The following is a 15,935-nucleotide window of genomic DNA, read 5'->3' as shown; positions in this document are numbered from 1 at the left end:
ATGCTTTAGAAGCAAGAATTAAGAGGACTACATTCATTATTTCAGCTGAAAAATGCTTAGTTTATGATTTATAGTCAACATTAATGTCATGTCCCAAACAAGCGTTTTCAGCCCGAGTGGAGCACATTTTGACTGTTTTTTTAAAAACATCATTGTACATTGAAATTTCTGCTTGCGTATGCTTTAGAAGCAAGAATTAAGAGGACTACATTCATTATTTCAGCTGAAAAATGCTTAGTTTATGATTTATAGTCAACATTAATGTCATGTCCCAAACAAGCGTTTTCAGCCCGAGTGGAGCACATTTTGACTGTTTTTTTAAAAACATCATTGTACATTGAAATTTCTGCTTGCGTATGCTTTAGAAGCAAGAATTAAGAGGACTACATTCATTATTTCAGCTGAAAAATGCTTAGTTTATGATTTATAGTCAACATTAATGAAATGTTCCAAACAAGCGTTTTCAGCCCGAGTGGAGCACATTTTGACCCTTTTTTTAAAAACATCATTGTACATTGAAATTTCTGCTTGCGTATGCTTTAGAAGCAAGAATTAAGAGGACTACATTCATTATTTCAGCTGAAAAATGCTTAGTTTTTGATTTGTAGTCAACATTAATGAAATGTCCCCAACAGCGTTTTCAGCCCGAGTGGAGCGCATTTTGACTGTTTTTTTTAAAAACATCATTGTACATTGAAATTTCTGCTTGCGTATGCTTTAGAAGCAAGAATTAAGAGGACTACATTCATTATTTCAGCTGAAAAATGCTTAGTTTTTGATTTGTAGTCAACATTAATGAAATGTCCCCAACAGCGTTTTCAGCCCGAGTGGAGCGCATTTTGACTGTTTTTTTTAAAAACATCATTGTACATTGAAATTTCTGCTTGCGTATGCTTTAGAAGCAAGAATTAAGAGGACTACATTCATTATTTCAGCTGAAAAATGCTTAGTTTTTGATTTATAGTCAACATTAATGAAATGTCCCCAACAGCGTTTTCAGCCCGAGTGGAGCACATTTTGACTGTTTTTTTTAAAAACATCATTGTACATTGAAATTTCTGTTTGCGTATGCTTTAGAAGCAAGAATTAAGAGGACTACATTCATTATTTCAGCTGAAAAATGCTTAGTTTATGATTTATAGTCAACATTAATGTAATGTCCCAAACAAGCGTTTTCAGCCCGAGTGGAGCACATTTTGACCGTTTTTTTAAAAACATCATTGTACATTGAAATTTCTGCTTGCGTATGCTTTAGAAGCAAGAATTAAGAGGACTACATTCATTATTTCAGCTGAAAAATGCTTAGTTTATGATTTATAGTCAACATTAATGAAATGTCCCCAACAGCGTTTTCAGCCCGAGTGGAGCACATTTTGACTGTTTTTTTAAAAACATCATTGTACATTGAAATTTCTGCTTGCGTATGCTTTAGAAGCAAGAATTAAGAGGACTACATTCATTATTTCAGCTGAAAAATGCTTAGTTTATGATTTATAGTCAACATTAATGAAATGTTCCAAACAAGCGTTTTCAGCCCGAGTGGAGCACATTTTGACCCTTTTTTTAAAAACATCATTGTACATTGAAATTTCTGCTTGCGTATGCTTTAGAAGCAAGAATTAAGAGGACTACATTCATTATTTCAGCTGAAAAATGCTTAGTTTATGATTTATAGTCAACATTAATGAAATGTTCCAAACAAGCGTTTTCAGCCCGAGTGGAGCACATTTTGACCCTTTTTTTAAAAACATCATTGTACATTGAAATTTCTGCTTGCGTATGCTTTAGAAGCAAGAATTAAGAGGACTACATTCATTATTTCAGCTGAAAAATGCTTAGTTTATGATTTATAGTCAACATTAATGTCATGTCCCAAACAAGCGTTTTCAGCCCGAGTGGAGCACATTTTGACTGTTTTTTTAAAAACATCATTGTACATTGAAATTTCTGCTTGCGTATGCTTTAGAAGCAAGAATTAAGAGGACTACATTCATTATTTCAGCTGAAAAATGCTTAGTTTATGATTTATAGTCAACATTAATGAAATGTTCCAAACAAGCGTTTTCAGCCCGAGTGGAGCACATTTTGACCCTTTTTTTAAAAACATCATTGTACATTGAAATTTCTGCTTGCGTATGCTTTAGAAGCAAGAATTAAGAGGACTACATTCATTATTTCAGCTGAAAAATGCTTAGTTTATGATTTATAGTCAACATTAATGAAATGTTCCAAACAAGCGTTTTCAGCCCGAGTGGAGCACATTTTGACCCTTTTTTTAAAAACATCATTGTACATTGAAATTTCTGCTTGCGTATGCTTTAGAAGCAAGAATTAAGAGGACTACATTCATTATTTCAGCTGAAAAATGCTTAGTTTTTGATTTGTAGTCAACATTAATGAAATGTCCCCAACAGCGTTTTCAGCCCGAGTGGAGCGCATTTTGACTGTTTTTTTTAAAAACATCATTGTACATTGAAATTTCTGCTTGCGTATGCTTTAGAAGCAAGAATTAAGAGGACTACATTCATTATTTCAGCTGAAAAATGCTTAGTTTATGATTTATAGTCAACATTAATGAAATGTCCCCAACAGCGTTTTCAGCCCGAGTGGAGCACATTTTGACTGTTTTTTTAAAAACATCATTGTACATTGAAATTTCTGCTTGCGTATGCTTTAGAAGCAAGAATTAAGAGGACTACATTCATTATTTCAGCTGAAAAATGCTTAGTTTATGATTTATAGTCAACATTAATGAAATGTTCCAAACAAGCGTTTTCAGCCCGAGTGGAGCACATTTTGACTTTTTTTTTAAAAACATCATTGTACGTTGAAATTTCTGCTTGCGTATGCTTTAGAAGCAAGAATTAAGAGGACTACATTCATTATTTCAGCTGAAAAATGCTTAGTTTTTGATTTATAGTCAACATTAATGAAATGTCCCCAACAGCGTTTTCAGCCCGAGTGGAGCACATTTTGACTGTTTTTTTTAAAAACATCATTGTACATTGAAATTTCTGCTTGCGTATGCTTTAGAAGCAAGAATTAAGAGGACTACATTCATTATTTCAGCTGAAAAATGCTTAGTTTATGATTTATAGTCAACATTAATGTAATGTCCCCAACAAGCGTTTTCAGCCCGAGTGGAGCACATTTTGACTGTTTTTTTTAAAAACATCATTGTACATTGAAATTTCTGCTTGCGTATGCTTTAGAAGCAAGAATTAAGAGGACTACATTCATTATTTCAGCTGAAAAATGCTTAGTTTATGATTTATAGTCAACATTAATGAAATGTCCCCAACAGCGTTTTCAGCCCGAGTGGAGCACATTTTGACTGTTTTTTTAAAAACATCATTGTACATTGAAATGTCTGCTTGCGTATGCTTTAGAAGCAAGAATTAAGAGGACTACATTCATTATTTCAGCTGAAAAATGCTTAGTTTATGATTTATAGTCACCATTAATGTAATGTCCCAAACAAGCGTTTTCAGCCCGAGTGGAGCACATTTTGACTGTTTTTTTAAAAACATCATTGTTCATTGAAATTTCTGCTTGCGTATGCTTTAGAAGCAAGAATTAAGAGGACTACATTCATTATTTCAGCTGAAAAATGCTTAGTTTATGATTTATAGTCAACATTAATGAAATGTTCCAAACAAGCGTTTTCAGCCCGAGTGGAGCACATTTTGACCGTTTTTTTAAAAACATCATTGTACATTGAAATTTCTGTTTGCGTATGCTTTAGAAGCAAGAATTAAGAGGACTACATTCATTATTTCAGCTGAAAAATGCTTAGTTTATGATTTATAGTCACCATTAATGTAATGTCCCAAACAAGCGTTTTCAGCCCGAGTGGAGCACATTTTGACTGTTTTTTTAAAAACATCATTGTTCATTGAAATTTCTGCTTGCGTATGCTTTAGAAGCAAGAATTAAGAGGACTACATTCGTTATTTCAGCTGAAAAATGCTTAGTTTTTGATTTATAGTCAACATTAATGTAATGTCCCAAACAAGCGTTTTCAGCCCGAGTGGAGCACATTTTGACTGTTTTTTTAAAAACATCATTGTTCATTGAAATTTCTGCTTGCGTATGCTTTAGAAGCAAGAATTAAGAGGACTACATTCATTATTTCAGCTGAAAAATGCTTAGTTTATGATTTATAGTCAACATTAATGAAATGTTCCAAACAAGCGTTTTCAGCCCGAGTGGAGCACATTTTGACCGTTTTTTTAAAAACATCATTGTACATTGAAATTTCTGTTTGCGTATGCTTTAGAAGCAAGAAATAAGAGGACTACATTCGTTATTTCAGCTGAAAAATGCTTAGTTTTTGATTTATAGTCAACATTAATGTAATGTCCCAAACAAGCGTTTTCAGCCCGAGTGGAGCACATTTTGACTGTTTTTTTAAAAACATCATTGTACATTGAAATTTCTGCTTGCGTATGCTTTAGAAGCAAGAATTAAGAGGACTACATTCATTATTTCAGCTGAAAAATGCTTAGTTTATGATTTATAGTCAACATTAATGAAATGTTCCAAACAAGCGTTTTCAGCCCGAGTGGAGCACATTTTGACTTTTTTTTTAAAAACATCATTGTACATTGAAATTTCTGCTTGCGTATGCTTTAGAAGCAAGAATTAAGAGGACTACATTCATTATTTCAGCTGAAAAATGCTTAGTTTATGATTTATAGTCAACATTAATGAAATGTTCCAAACAAGCGTTTTCAGCCCGAGTGGAGCACATTTTGACTGTTTTTTTAAAAACATCATTGTACATTGAAATTTCTGCTTGCGTATGCTTTAGAAGCAAGAATTAAGAGGACTACATTCATTATTTCAGCTGAAAAATGCTTAGTTTTTGATTTATAGTCAACATTAATGAAATGTCCCCAACAGCGTTTTCAGCCCGAGTGGAGCACATTTTGACTGTTTTTTTAAAAACATCATTGTACATTGAAATTTCTGCTTGCGTATGCTTTAGAAGCAAGAATTAAGAGGACTACATTCATTATTTCAGCTGAAAAATGCTTAGTTTATGATTTATAGTCAACATTAATGAAATGTTCCAAACAAGCGTTTTCAGCCCGAGTGGAGCACATTTTGACCGTTTTTTTAAAAACATCATTGTACATTGAAATTTCTGTTTGCGTATGCTTTAGAAGCAAGAATTAAGAGGACTACATTCATTATTTCAGCTGAAAAATGCTTAGTTTATGATTTATAGTCACCATTAATGTAATGTCCCAAACAAGCGTTTTCAGCCCGAGTGGAGCACATTTTGACTGTTTTTTTAAAAACATCATTGTTCATTGAAATTTCTGCTTGCGTATGCTTTAGAAGCAAGAATTAAGAGGACTACATTCATTATTTCAGCTGAAAAATGCTTAGTTTATGATTTATAGTCAACATTAATGAAATGTTCCAAACAAGCGTTTTCAGCCCGACTGGAGCACATTTTGACTGTTTTTTTAAAAACATCATTGTACATTGAAATTTCTGCTTGCGTATGCTTTAGAAGCAAGAATTAAGAGGACTACATTCGTTATTTCAGCTGAAAAATGCTTAGTTTATGATTTATAGTCAACATTAATGAAATGTCCCCAACAGCGTTTTCAGCCCGAGTGGAGCACATTTTGACTGTTTTTTTAAAAACATCATTGTACATTGAAATTTCTGCTTGCGTATGCTTTAGAAGCAAGAATTAAGAGGACTACATTCATTTTTTCAGCTGAAAAATGCTTAGTTTTTGATTTATAGTCAACATTAATGAAATGTCCCCAACAGCGTTTTCAGCCCGAGTGGAGCACATTTTGACTGTTTTTTTTAAAAACATCATTGTACATTGAAATTTCTGCTTGCGTATGCTTTAGAAGCAAGAATTAAGAGGACTACATTCATTATTTCAGCTGAAAAATGCTTAGTTTATGAATTATAGTCAACATTAATGAAATGTTCCAAACAAGCGTTTTCAGCCCGAGTGGAGCACATTTTGACCGTTTTTTTAAAAACATCATTGTACATTGAAATTTCTGCTTGCGTATGCTTTAGAAGCAAGAATTAAGAGGACTACATTCATTATTTCAGCTGAAAAATGCTTAGTTTATGATTTATAGTCAATATTAATGAAATGTCCCCAACAGCGTTTTCAGCCCGAGTGGAGCACATTTTGACTGTTTTTTTAAAAACATCATTGTACATTGAAATTTCTGCTTGCGTATGCTTTAGAAGCAAGAATTAAGAGGACTACATTCATTATTTCAGCTGAAAAATGCTTAGTTTTTGATTTATAGTCAACATTAATGAAATGTCCCCAACAGCGTTTTCAGCCCGAGTGGAGCACATTTTGACTGTTTTTTTTAAAAACATCATTGTACATTGAAATTTCTGCTTGCGTATGCTTTAGAAGCAAGAATTAAGAGGACTACATTCATTATTTCAGCTGAAAAATGCTTAGTTTATGATTTATAGTCAACATTAATGAAATGTTCCAAACAAGCGTTTTCAGCCCGAGTGGAGCACATTTTGACCGTTTTTTTAAAAACATCATTGTACATTGAAATTTCTGCTTGCGTATGCTTTAGAAGCAAGAATTAAGAGGACTACATTCATTATTTCAGCTGAAAAATGCTTAGTTTATGATTTATAGTCAACATTAATGAAATGTCCCCAACAGCGTTTTCAGCCCGAGTGGAGCACATTTTGACTGTTTTTTTAAAAACATCATTGTACATTGAAATTTCTGCTTGCGTATGCTTTAGAAGCAAGAATTAAGAGGACTACATTCATTATTTCAGCTGAAAAATGCTTAGTTTTTGATTTATAGTCAACATTAATGAAATGTCCCCAACAGCGTTTTCAGCCCGAGTGGAGCACATTTTGACTGTTTTTTTCAAAAACATCATTGTACATTGAAATTTCTGCTTGCGTATGCTTTAGAAGCAAGAATTAAGAGGACTACATTCATTATTTCAGCTGAAAAATGCTTAGTTTATGAATTATAGTCAACATTAATGAAATGTTCCAAACAAGCGTTTTCAGCCCGAGTGGAGCACATTTTGACTGTTTTTTTAAAAACATCATTGAACATTGAAATTTCTGTTTGCGTATGCTTTAGAAGCAAGAATTAAGAGGACTACATTCATTATTTCAGCTGAAAAATGCTTAGTTTATGATTTTTAGTCAACATTAATGTAATGTCCCAAACAAGCGATTTCAGCCCGAGTGGAGCACATTTTGACTGTTTTTTTAAAAACATCATTGTACATTGAAATTTCTGCTTGCGTATGCTTTAGAAGCAAGAATTAAGAGGACTACATTCATTATTTCAGCTGAAAAATGCTTAGTTTATGATTTATAGTCAACATTAATGAAATGTCCCCAACAGCGTTTTCAGCCCGAGTGGAGCACATTTTGACTGTTTTTTTTTAAAACATCATTGTACATTGAAATTTCTGCTTGCGTATGCTTTAGAAGCAAGAATTAAGAGGACTACATTCATTATTTCAGCTGAAAAATGCTTAGTTTATGATTTATAGTCAACATTAATGTAATGTCCCAAGCAAGCGTTTTCAGCCCGAGTGGAGCACATTTTGACTGTTTTTTTAAAAACATCATTGTACATTGAAATTTCTGCTTGCGTATGCTTTAGAAGCAAGAATTAAGAGGACTACATTCATTATTTCAGCTGAAAAATGCTTAGTTTATGATTTATAGTTGACATTAATGAAATGTCCCCAACAGCGTTTTCAGCCCGAGTGGAGCACATTTTGACTGTTTTTTTAAAAACATCATTGTACATTGAAATTTCTGTTTGTGTATGCTTTAGAAGCAAGAATTAAGAGGACTACATTCATTATTTCAGCTGAAAAATGCTTAGTTTATGATTTATAGTCAACATTAATGAAATGTCCCAAACAAGCGTTTTCAGCCCGAGTGGAGCACATTTTGACCGTTTTTTTAAAAACATCATTGTACATTGAAATTTCTGCTTGCGTATGCTTTAGAAGCAAGAATTAAGAGGACTACATTCATTATTTCAGCTGAAAAATGCTTAGTTTATGATTTATAGTCAACATTAATGAAATGGCCAAAACAGCTTTTTCAGCCCGAGTGGAGCACATTTTGACCCTTTTTAAATAAATAATTGTGCAATGAAATTTCTGCCATATGCTTTAGAAGCAAGAATGAATAGGACTACATTCATTATTTCTGCTGAAAAATGCTTAATTTAAGATTTATAGTCAACATTAATGAAATGGCCAAAACAGCGTTTTCAGCCCGAGTGGAGCACATTTTGACCGTTTTTAAAAAATATCATTGTACAATGAAATTTCTACTTGTTTATGCATTAGAAGCAAGAATTAAGACAATTAAGACAAGCGTTTCTGCTGAAAAATGCTTAATTTATGATTTATAGTCAACATTAATGAAATGGCCAAAACAGCGTTTTCAGCCCGAGTGGAGCACATTTTGACCGTTTTTTTAAAAACATCATTGTACATTGAAATTTCTGCTTGCGTATGCTTTAGAAGCAAGATTTAAGAGGACTACATTCATTATTTCTGCTGAAAAATGCTTAATTTAGGATTTATAGTCAACATTAATGAAATGGCCAAAACAGCGTTTTCAGCCTGAGTGGAGCACATTTTGACCCTTTTTAAAAACATCATTGTACAATGAAATTTCTGCTTGCGTATGCTTTAAAAGCAAGAATTAAGAGGACTGCATTCATTATTTCTGCTGATAAATGCTTAATTTAAGATTTTTAGTCAGCATTAATGAAATGGCCAAAACAGCGTTTTCAGCCCGAGTGGAGCACATTTTGACCCTTTTTAAAAAAACATCACTGTACAATGAAATTTCTGCTTGCGTATGCTTTAGATGCAAGAATTAAGAGGACTACATTCATCGTTTTTGCTGAAAAATCCTTAATTTAAGATTTTTAGTCAACATTAATGAAATGGACAAAACAGCGTTTTCAGCCCGAGTGGAGCACATTTTTACCCTTTTTAAAAACCATCATTGTACAATAAAATTTATGCTTGCGTATGCTTTAGAAGCAAGAATTTAGAGGACTACATTCATCATTTCTGCAAGGTGATTTTAGGCGCAGACATTAAATTACTATAGCTGTGGATCCGAAGGAAGAATTGAGCAGACAGCCGGTAAGCCTTGTTTGTTCCTCCGCGTTGCGCATGCGATGGTTGTGCGGTGGCGGAAATAGGCACGGGGGGGGGGGGGGGCTAAATCATTCGGTGTGTGCATTGTATTTAGTGGCTTGCTGAAGTTTATTCTTTGTTGTATTCGCGTGTTAATTAATTTAAAAGTTGGTAGTCTAATTTTAAGGCACTGCTAGTTTAATGTCAAACGCGTACTGTGTATTTTGATTATGTAATATTGTGTATCTGGTTTTATAAGGAATGTGAAAAGAGTTAATGTTTTTTGTTTGTTTTTTACCTGTGACCAACATAACAAGGATTGAAGAAAATCAAAATAAAAAAGGAGAAAAAAAAAAGAAAAACAAGAATCTGGTCATTGAGTGGAACCCAGTTAGAAGCTCAGCTTTTGTACTACCCCTTCAAGTGTGAGAGAAGCACAGCAAAAAAAAAAAAACACTTGACAGTAAAAAACTGAGCAGTTGCTGGTTGAAGAAGCATACCAAACCAGCATTGCGTCCAGGCCAGCCCGCTCCTGCTGCTGAGCCCACATCTTGCCCGCTCCTGCCAAGCTCAGTAAGCTAACGTTGTTACCAAAGCCCAGGATGGCCGAGTCGAAGTCTCTGCAACAGTTGAAGAGAGAGAGATGACCGCCAAACAGCGGTTTACCCGACAAGCAAAGGCACTGCTAAAGTCTTGCAAGAAAATGTCGACAGAAGAACTATTGGGAGCCTTAAGCAAGGTGACATTCGAGGCTGAGAAGATATTGGAGGCAAATGAGGAAGTGGAAGCTTTCATTGAGGAAGCGGAGCTTTAATCTACTGCTTAAGAGGACATCACTACTGCTAAAGAGGACATCAATGTGGATCTGAGGAAGACGACAGAAGACTGCGAACAGAAGCTTGAGGAAGTGGAAACTATTGTCCAGGAGGTGCTGTGGCGAAGTTTTGGCTGCTCCGAACGCTCATTTGCTGTGGAGGCAGCCGAAAAAGACTGTAGGCGCCTGGCAAGGAAATCCGGCCTTAAGCTGGAGGTGTATGAACTAATGCTCAGCAACCTTGAAGGGTTGGTGAAAAAGGCAAAGGAATCCATGCACCAGTGGACTCGATGGGTTCCAGAAGAGGAACGGCCTGACTTCCAGCAGCGCATCAGGAATGTGGAGGGCTTGCTACTGGAGTTAACCTCAGAAAAAGCTACCCTACTGCTAGTAAAGCTGGAAAGTAGTTCCTCAGAGGAAGTGCCACACCAGTCACCTGCCATTACACTCAAACCAAAGGCACTACCACAGTTCTACGGCAACAAATGAGACTTCTACCCCTGGAGGAAAGAGTGGGAGGCACTCCAAAGGCAAGGGGAACCGACCGGGTCCAGGGAGGTCAAAAAGATCCAACTGCTGGGTAGCCTGGAGGACAAAGTCGTGAGGGACCTTCGCCTGTCAACATACGGGACGGCGGATGAGATCTTTCGGGTCCTCGAAAACATGTTCGGAAACAAAATGGCAATTGTGCTGGAAATCATGGAGGAGCTACAGGCACTGCCACCAGTTAAAAGTCACCATCCCAGGAAGATTGTGGACTTAATACAAATTGTGGAATAGGCCCTATTCCACCTCAGTATGACCTCAGTGGACTAGGGAACACCGGTGCCCTGAAAAATCCACTCGTCACAAAGTCCCTGGAAAGTAAGCTGCCGAAGGATTTAAAGAAAGAGTGGCTAGTCCATGTGTCAGAAGAGGAAGATCCCTCCCCTGAGGACAGGTTCGACATGCTCATTAAGTTCCTTAAAAATCAAAAGAAGATATATGGGCAAGTAGACTGTGCCGAAGAGGAGTCTGCTGGCAGAGAAAGGCCGTGAAGAGTTCCCTGTCATTATGATGATCCTGGAAGTCACCGCAAATGCTGGCCAGAAGATTGGGACTCTGATAGACTTGGCCTCTGACACAAACTACATAACTCATGAGTAAGCTGAACTTGAGTGAGGATGTGACTCTTGTAGTCCATGGAGTCGGCGGGATGCAAGTGACTGTGGAGACCAAGCGGTACCTGCTAAAGATCCGGGTTTCAACTCCAAGAAGAACCCTGAGATCCCACCAGCTTGTTTGCTACAGGCTGGACAGCATTACCGAGGTGGTTTAGGGGTTGGCCTAAATCATTCGGCGTGTGTATTGTAGTTAATGGCTTGCTGAAATTTATTCTTTGTTGTATTCGCGTAATTTAAAAGTAGGTAGTCTAATTTTAAGGCACTGCTAGTTTAATGTCAAACACGTACTGTGTATTTTGATTATGTAATATTGTGTATCGGGTTTTATAAGGAATGTGAAAAGAGTTAGTTTTTTGTTTAGGGTTTTTTACCTGTGACCAACATAACAAGGATTGAAGAAAATCAAAATAAAAAAGGAAATAAAAAAGGAAAAACAAGAGTCTGGTCATTGAGTGGAACCCAGTTAGAAGCTCAGTTTTGGTACTAACCCTTCAAGTGTGGGAGAAGCACAGCAAAAAAGTTAAAACACTTGACATTATTCGAAAATGAAATTTCTGCTTGGTTATGCTTTTTAGAAGCAAGAATATTCAGGATAACATTCATCATTTTTGCTGAACTACGTTTAGTTTATGTTTTACAGTCAACGTTAATGTAATGACCAAAACAGCGTTTTCAGCCCGAGTGGAGGACATTTTGACCCTATTTGGCAGACATCATTCTACAATGAAATTTCTGCTTGGTTATGCTTTAGAAGCAAGAATATTTAGGATAACATTAATCTTTTCTGTTGAAATATATTTAGTTTTTATTTTACAGACAACATTAATGAAATGGCCAAAACAGCGTTTTCAGCCCGAGTGAAGCACATTTTGACCCTTCTTGGCAAACATCATTCTACAACTAGATTATGTAAATTGCGTGTGAAGGGCAAACAGTTGAAGGGAGAGGTGTTGCATGCTGGAGTTATGTTGAATGTTGAAGTGCTTGAACCTGTGACATCATGTGAAATATACAAAGTTGGCATTGTTTTAAATAGGCCTATCTTTGTAGAAGATAAAAGAAAAAAACAAAACATTAGGAATTGTGGGAACATTTTGAATTGTGGGAAGAGGAAAATGGAATTCATGGAACAGCGGGCTTCGGGGAAATCGATTAAAGTTGGAACATTTTGAATGAGTCAAATAATGTAGAAGATACAAGGAAATACTGAAAATGATGAATAGTTCTTTAACACTATTTTCTTCATAATATTTTTAGTAAACTCTCAATTTTCTGGTTCGTAGTTACCATTCTCCTAGTAAAATAAAAATTCTGGATGGAGCCCTGTTGTGTGTGCGCATGAGTGTGTGTATTCGTTCGTCACTTACATGGATGAATTGTCCATCCACGGTCACCGTCTCCTCATGCAGTTTTTGTTTCATGACGGATAGCATTGACGGCACAGATGAGGCATAGAGGAGCTCTCTCTGGCTGGGGCCTCCTTTTCCTCTGGTAATTGCAGTTGGGGCCCGACATCAATTTTGTGGCCCTTCTACTTATTGACAAACACGAAACTGCTGCCCTCTTTTTGACTTTGGATGCAGTTTTTACTTAGAGTCATGTGTTCTGCAACCACCTTAGCGATGAACAATGTTGTATCCATTCTGAAAGAGAAAAGCAAAAACTATTGACGTTGTTTTTTTTTTGTATTCGATATATGTCAAAACTCATTTTGGCTCTGGGGCCGGATCTACACCTTCTGTTCTCAGGTGGATCAGTAAAAAAATGTCAACTCTAGCTTTGTTTCCCAGAACTATGTTTTATCATTAGCCTACATTTGTAGCCTATCCTACATACCTATCGTAATCACGGATGACAAGAGATCTGTTCTAAGCAAAACACATATATTCACAAACGATTGCATTAGAAAAAAATATGTTTTTGTGTTTGGTGGTGAATGTGTTAACAACGGCTTTATTTTAACAGTTGACTGAATGCAATTTTACTCCTGAACCAACTCACCACACTAACAAACCGAAGTGGAAGCTATGATTATTTAGTTTTTTGGCCTTGATTGTCATACTACTTTGAAACAAAAAATAAAACGTTATAGCAGCGCATGGCCAGTAAGATTAAGTTATATCATATTAATATTAATCGTCTTTTGCATGAAACCAGATTAATTTTATTTTTGATACACTGGACGTGAGGGATTTTTTCATATTTACTGCTCTCTAGCGGCGGAAGGGAGCATTTGTTTTGATTTCTTTTAAAAATCAAAACTTTTGATAGAGATGAACTACAGACTCGCTTTTTTCGACGGACTGAAATTTTTGCCGGGTCGAATGAAATCTAGTGTTGTAGAAATCAAAGCTTTTTGATCCACTGAATCCGTCTGAAGCAACTGTGTTGAAATGGGTCAGTATCGCGACGCACTCACATGAATCCATGTTGAGCATCACGACTGCTTCCTGAAACACTGCATCAATGGGACAGTTGTGTCAAAATGGGTCAGAGTTTCAAAGCATTTGACACAATTCAGTATGGTGACATATTTTTGATAAAACCACATTGCATTTCCATTTGACATTTGGGCAATGTATAATAAAAATACAAGAAACTATTGTAACATTCTTAGAAAACAAAAAAAAAGAAATACTTGTGCAACAAGATACTGTGATGGTACCTTGTTGCAGTTGGTTGGCAACCAGTTCAGGGCGTGCTTCATCTACTGCCTGAAGTAAGGTGGGATAGGTACCAGCAAGCCTGCGATCCTTGTCCTCACAAGGATCGCTGGCTTGCTGGAAGACAGAAAATGGATGGATCAATGGATGGATAGGTATATAATATATATAGATAGAAAATGGATGGATGAATAGGTATATAAAATGCTTCAAACACTGGAATCGGTATTTATGTGTTTTACATATTTTTTTTTTCAAAAATAAAATAATTTCTGTCACATTGGTTCCTATTTTTTGGAGTTGCAGGCATATGAAAATATATTTTAGGTACCTATTTTAGGTATGTATGTATGTATGTATGTATGTATAGTATGTACTGTACAGTATGTACATTGTGTATGCATGTATGTACACTGTACGCATGAGTGTGTACAGTACAGTAGGTATGTATAATATGTGGTGCGCATGTATGTGTATTTGTATGTATGTTTGTACAGTATGTATGTAATTTGTGAAAAATATAAATATTGCAGATGAACTAGTGCAAAAAAAACATAAATATTTAGAAAAATCTCAAAATAATGAATATTTATTTTCATATATTTGCATATTACTTTGAATAACCTCTTAAATTTCTGATTAGCAGATACCATGCTCCTAGTAAAATAAATATTCTGGATGGAGCCCTGTTGTGAGTGTGTGTGTATACGTTTGTGACTCAACAAACTTACATGGATGAATTGTCCATCCACAGTCACCGTACCCTCAGGCAGCTTTTGTTTTACGTGGGCTGGTGTTGATGGCACAGATGAGGCACAGAGCAGCTCTCTGGTTTGGGCCTCCTTTTCCTCTGGTAATTGTAGTTGGGGCTCGACATGAATTTTTGTGGCCCTTCTGCTCATTGACAAACACAAAATCGATGCTCTTGTGTCTTTGGACGCAAGGTGAGGACACAGGTTTTGCCTTGACACTTATGTGTTCTGCAACCACCTTAACAATGGAGCAATGCTGTTGCCATTCTGAAAGAGAAAGCCAAAAACACGGTTTTTGATTTGATATATTCTAATTGTTTCAAGAGAGTCACTGAAACTGCATAAAGTACAACAGAAGCTCGTATCTACACAACCTCAATGTGAAATTTAACCATCAGGTGAAGCACAGCCGCAAAGCACCCATTTAAGCAGCAAGGAAGGCTTCCATTTCAAATGTCACTTTTGCACTAAAATAAATAGTATAATAAATAGTTTTGTATTATTATTACATTACATTTCATATTTCATATTTGGACTGCATTTAAGGCATCACATATATTTTAAAATTAGGTAAATAAGAGATACTTATATAGTATAAAAAGAATTTATGTAAATTATTAAATAATCATTTTAAATTAAGAACTACAGTACTATAAATTTATTATAACGTATTCAAAATAACGAATGAGCTCATTGTAAATGAACAAAAATTATCGTGCCTAACAAGCATTGCAATATGCAACGAGATAGTTTTAGAACATACAAGAATACTTTTTTGCGAGCAATGCAATGGCATTCGGCGGAAAACGACATGGCTTTCAGTTTACATTAGCATCTTAGCTTCGTCGTTCCTTTAGTCAGTGCAGAATAGAAAAATACTTCGATCGCCCTAGAAGAGATTAACATTGGCCGAGGGTCCCCACCAGGGCTCTCACCAGACATCGCCTTTATTCTGTGACGTATTATGAACGGTCAGTCTCGTAATTCTTTTTAAACATAATTAATTTACATCTGGACAGGTAACGTTGCCACATCAAATCCGCTCTTGCATCTGCAAAATGAAATAAATAAAAAATACAGTATTTACTAGACCGATTTAGTGCTAAATTTCTTCTCCACAACTCCAACGCAAAACTGAAAGTAAAAGTAGGAAGCTATAGTGTGTTGTTGCCACTCACTCATTACAAAATAAAAAACGAGTATAAAAAATGAAACTTATGCCAACAGGCTGGATTATTAACATTAGAAAGAAAAAAAGAAACGATGTAAAAAACTATTCTGTATGGAGTCTCATGACTTCCCCCTCTGTGCTGAACAAAAGTGGGAGGCGCAGGCCACCGGCAGGTATAAGTGGGCGCTCATCAAATGTGGCTTCC

At 35.7% G+C, this 15,935-nt stretch overlaps 1 long non-coding RNA gene across 3 annotated transcripts; it reads right to left on the bottom strand.

Moving 5' to 3' along the window:
* Positions 1-12,050: 12,050 nt before the first annotated feature.
* LOC148425870 (uncharacterized) lies at positions 12,051-15,909 on the bottom strand. 3 transcript variants are annotated; one of them, XR_015865089.1, is made up of 6 exons: positions 15,495-15,909; positions 14,539-15,026; positions 13,810-13,924; positions 13,564-13,602; positions 12,512-12,787; positions 12,071-12,134 (listed from the first exon to the last, which is right to left on the bottom strand). It is a non-coding gene; the product is annotated as an uncharacterized LOC148425870 (long non-coding RNA). The 3 variants fall into 3 exon arrangements; XR_015865087.1 differs by having other exon boundaries at positions 12,051-12,787; XR_015865088.1 differs by having other exon boundaries at positions 12,052-12,787; positions 14,539-14,826.
* Positions 15,910-15,935: the final 26 nt, after the last annotated feature.

Source organism: Hippichthys cyanospilos, chromosome 3, assembly GCF_059441005.1.
Source record: "Hippichthys cyanospilos isolate Australia breed blue-spotted pipefish chromosome 3, RoL_Hcya_1.0, whole genome shotgun sequence".
NCBI lineage: Eukaryota > Metazoa > Chordata > Actinopteri > Syngnathiformes > Syngnathidae > Hippichthys > Hippichthys cyanospilos.
The sequence above is the reverse complement of the archived record's forward strand: the minus strand, read 5'-3'. Positions and strand labels throughout refer to the sequence as shown.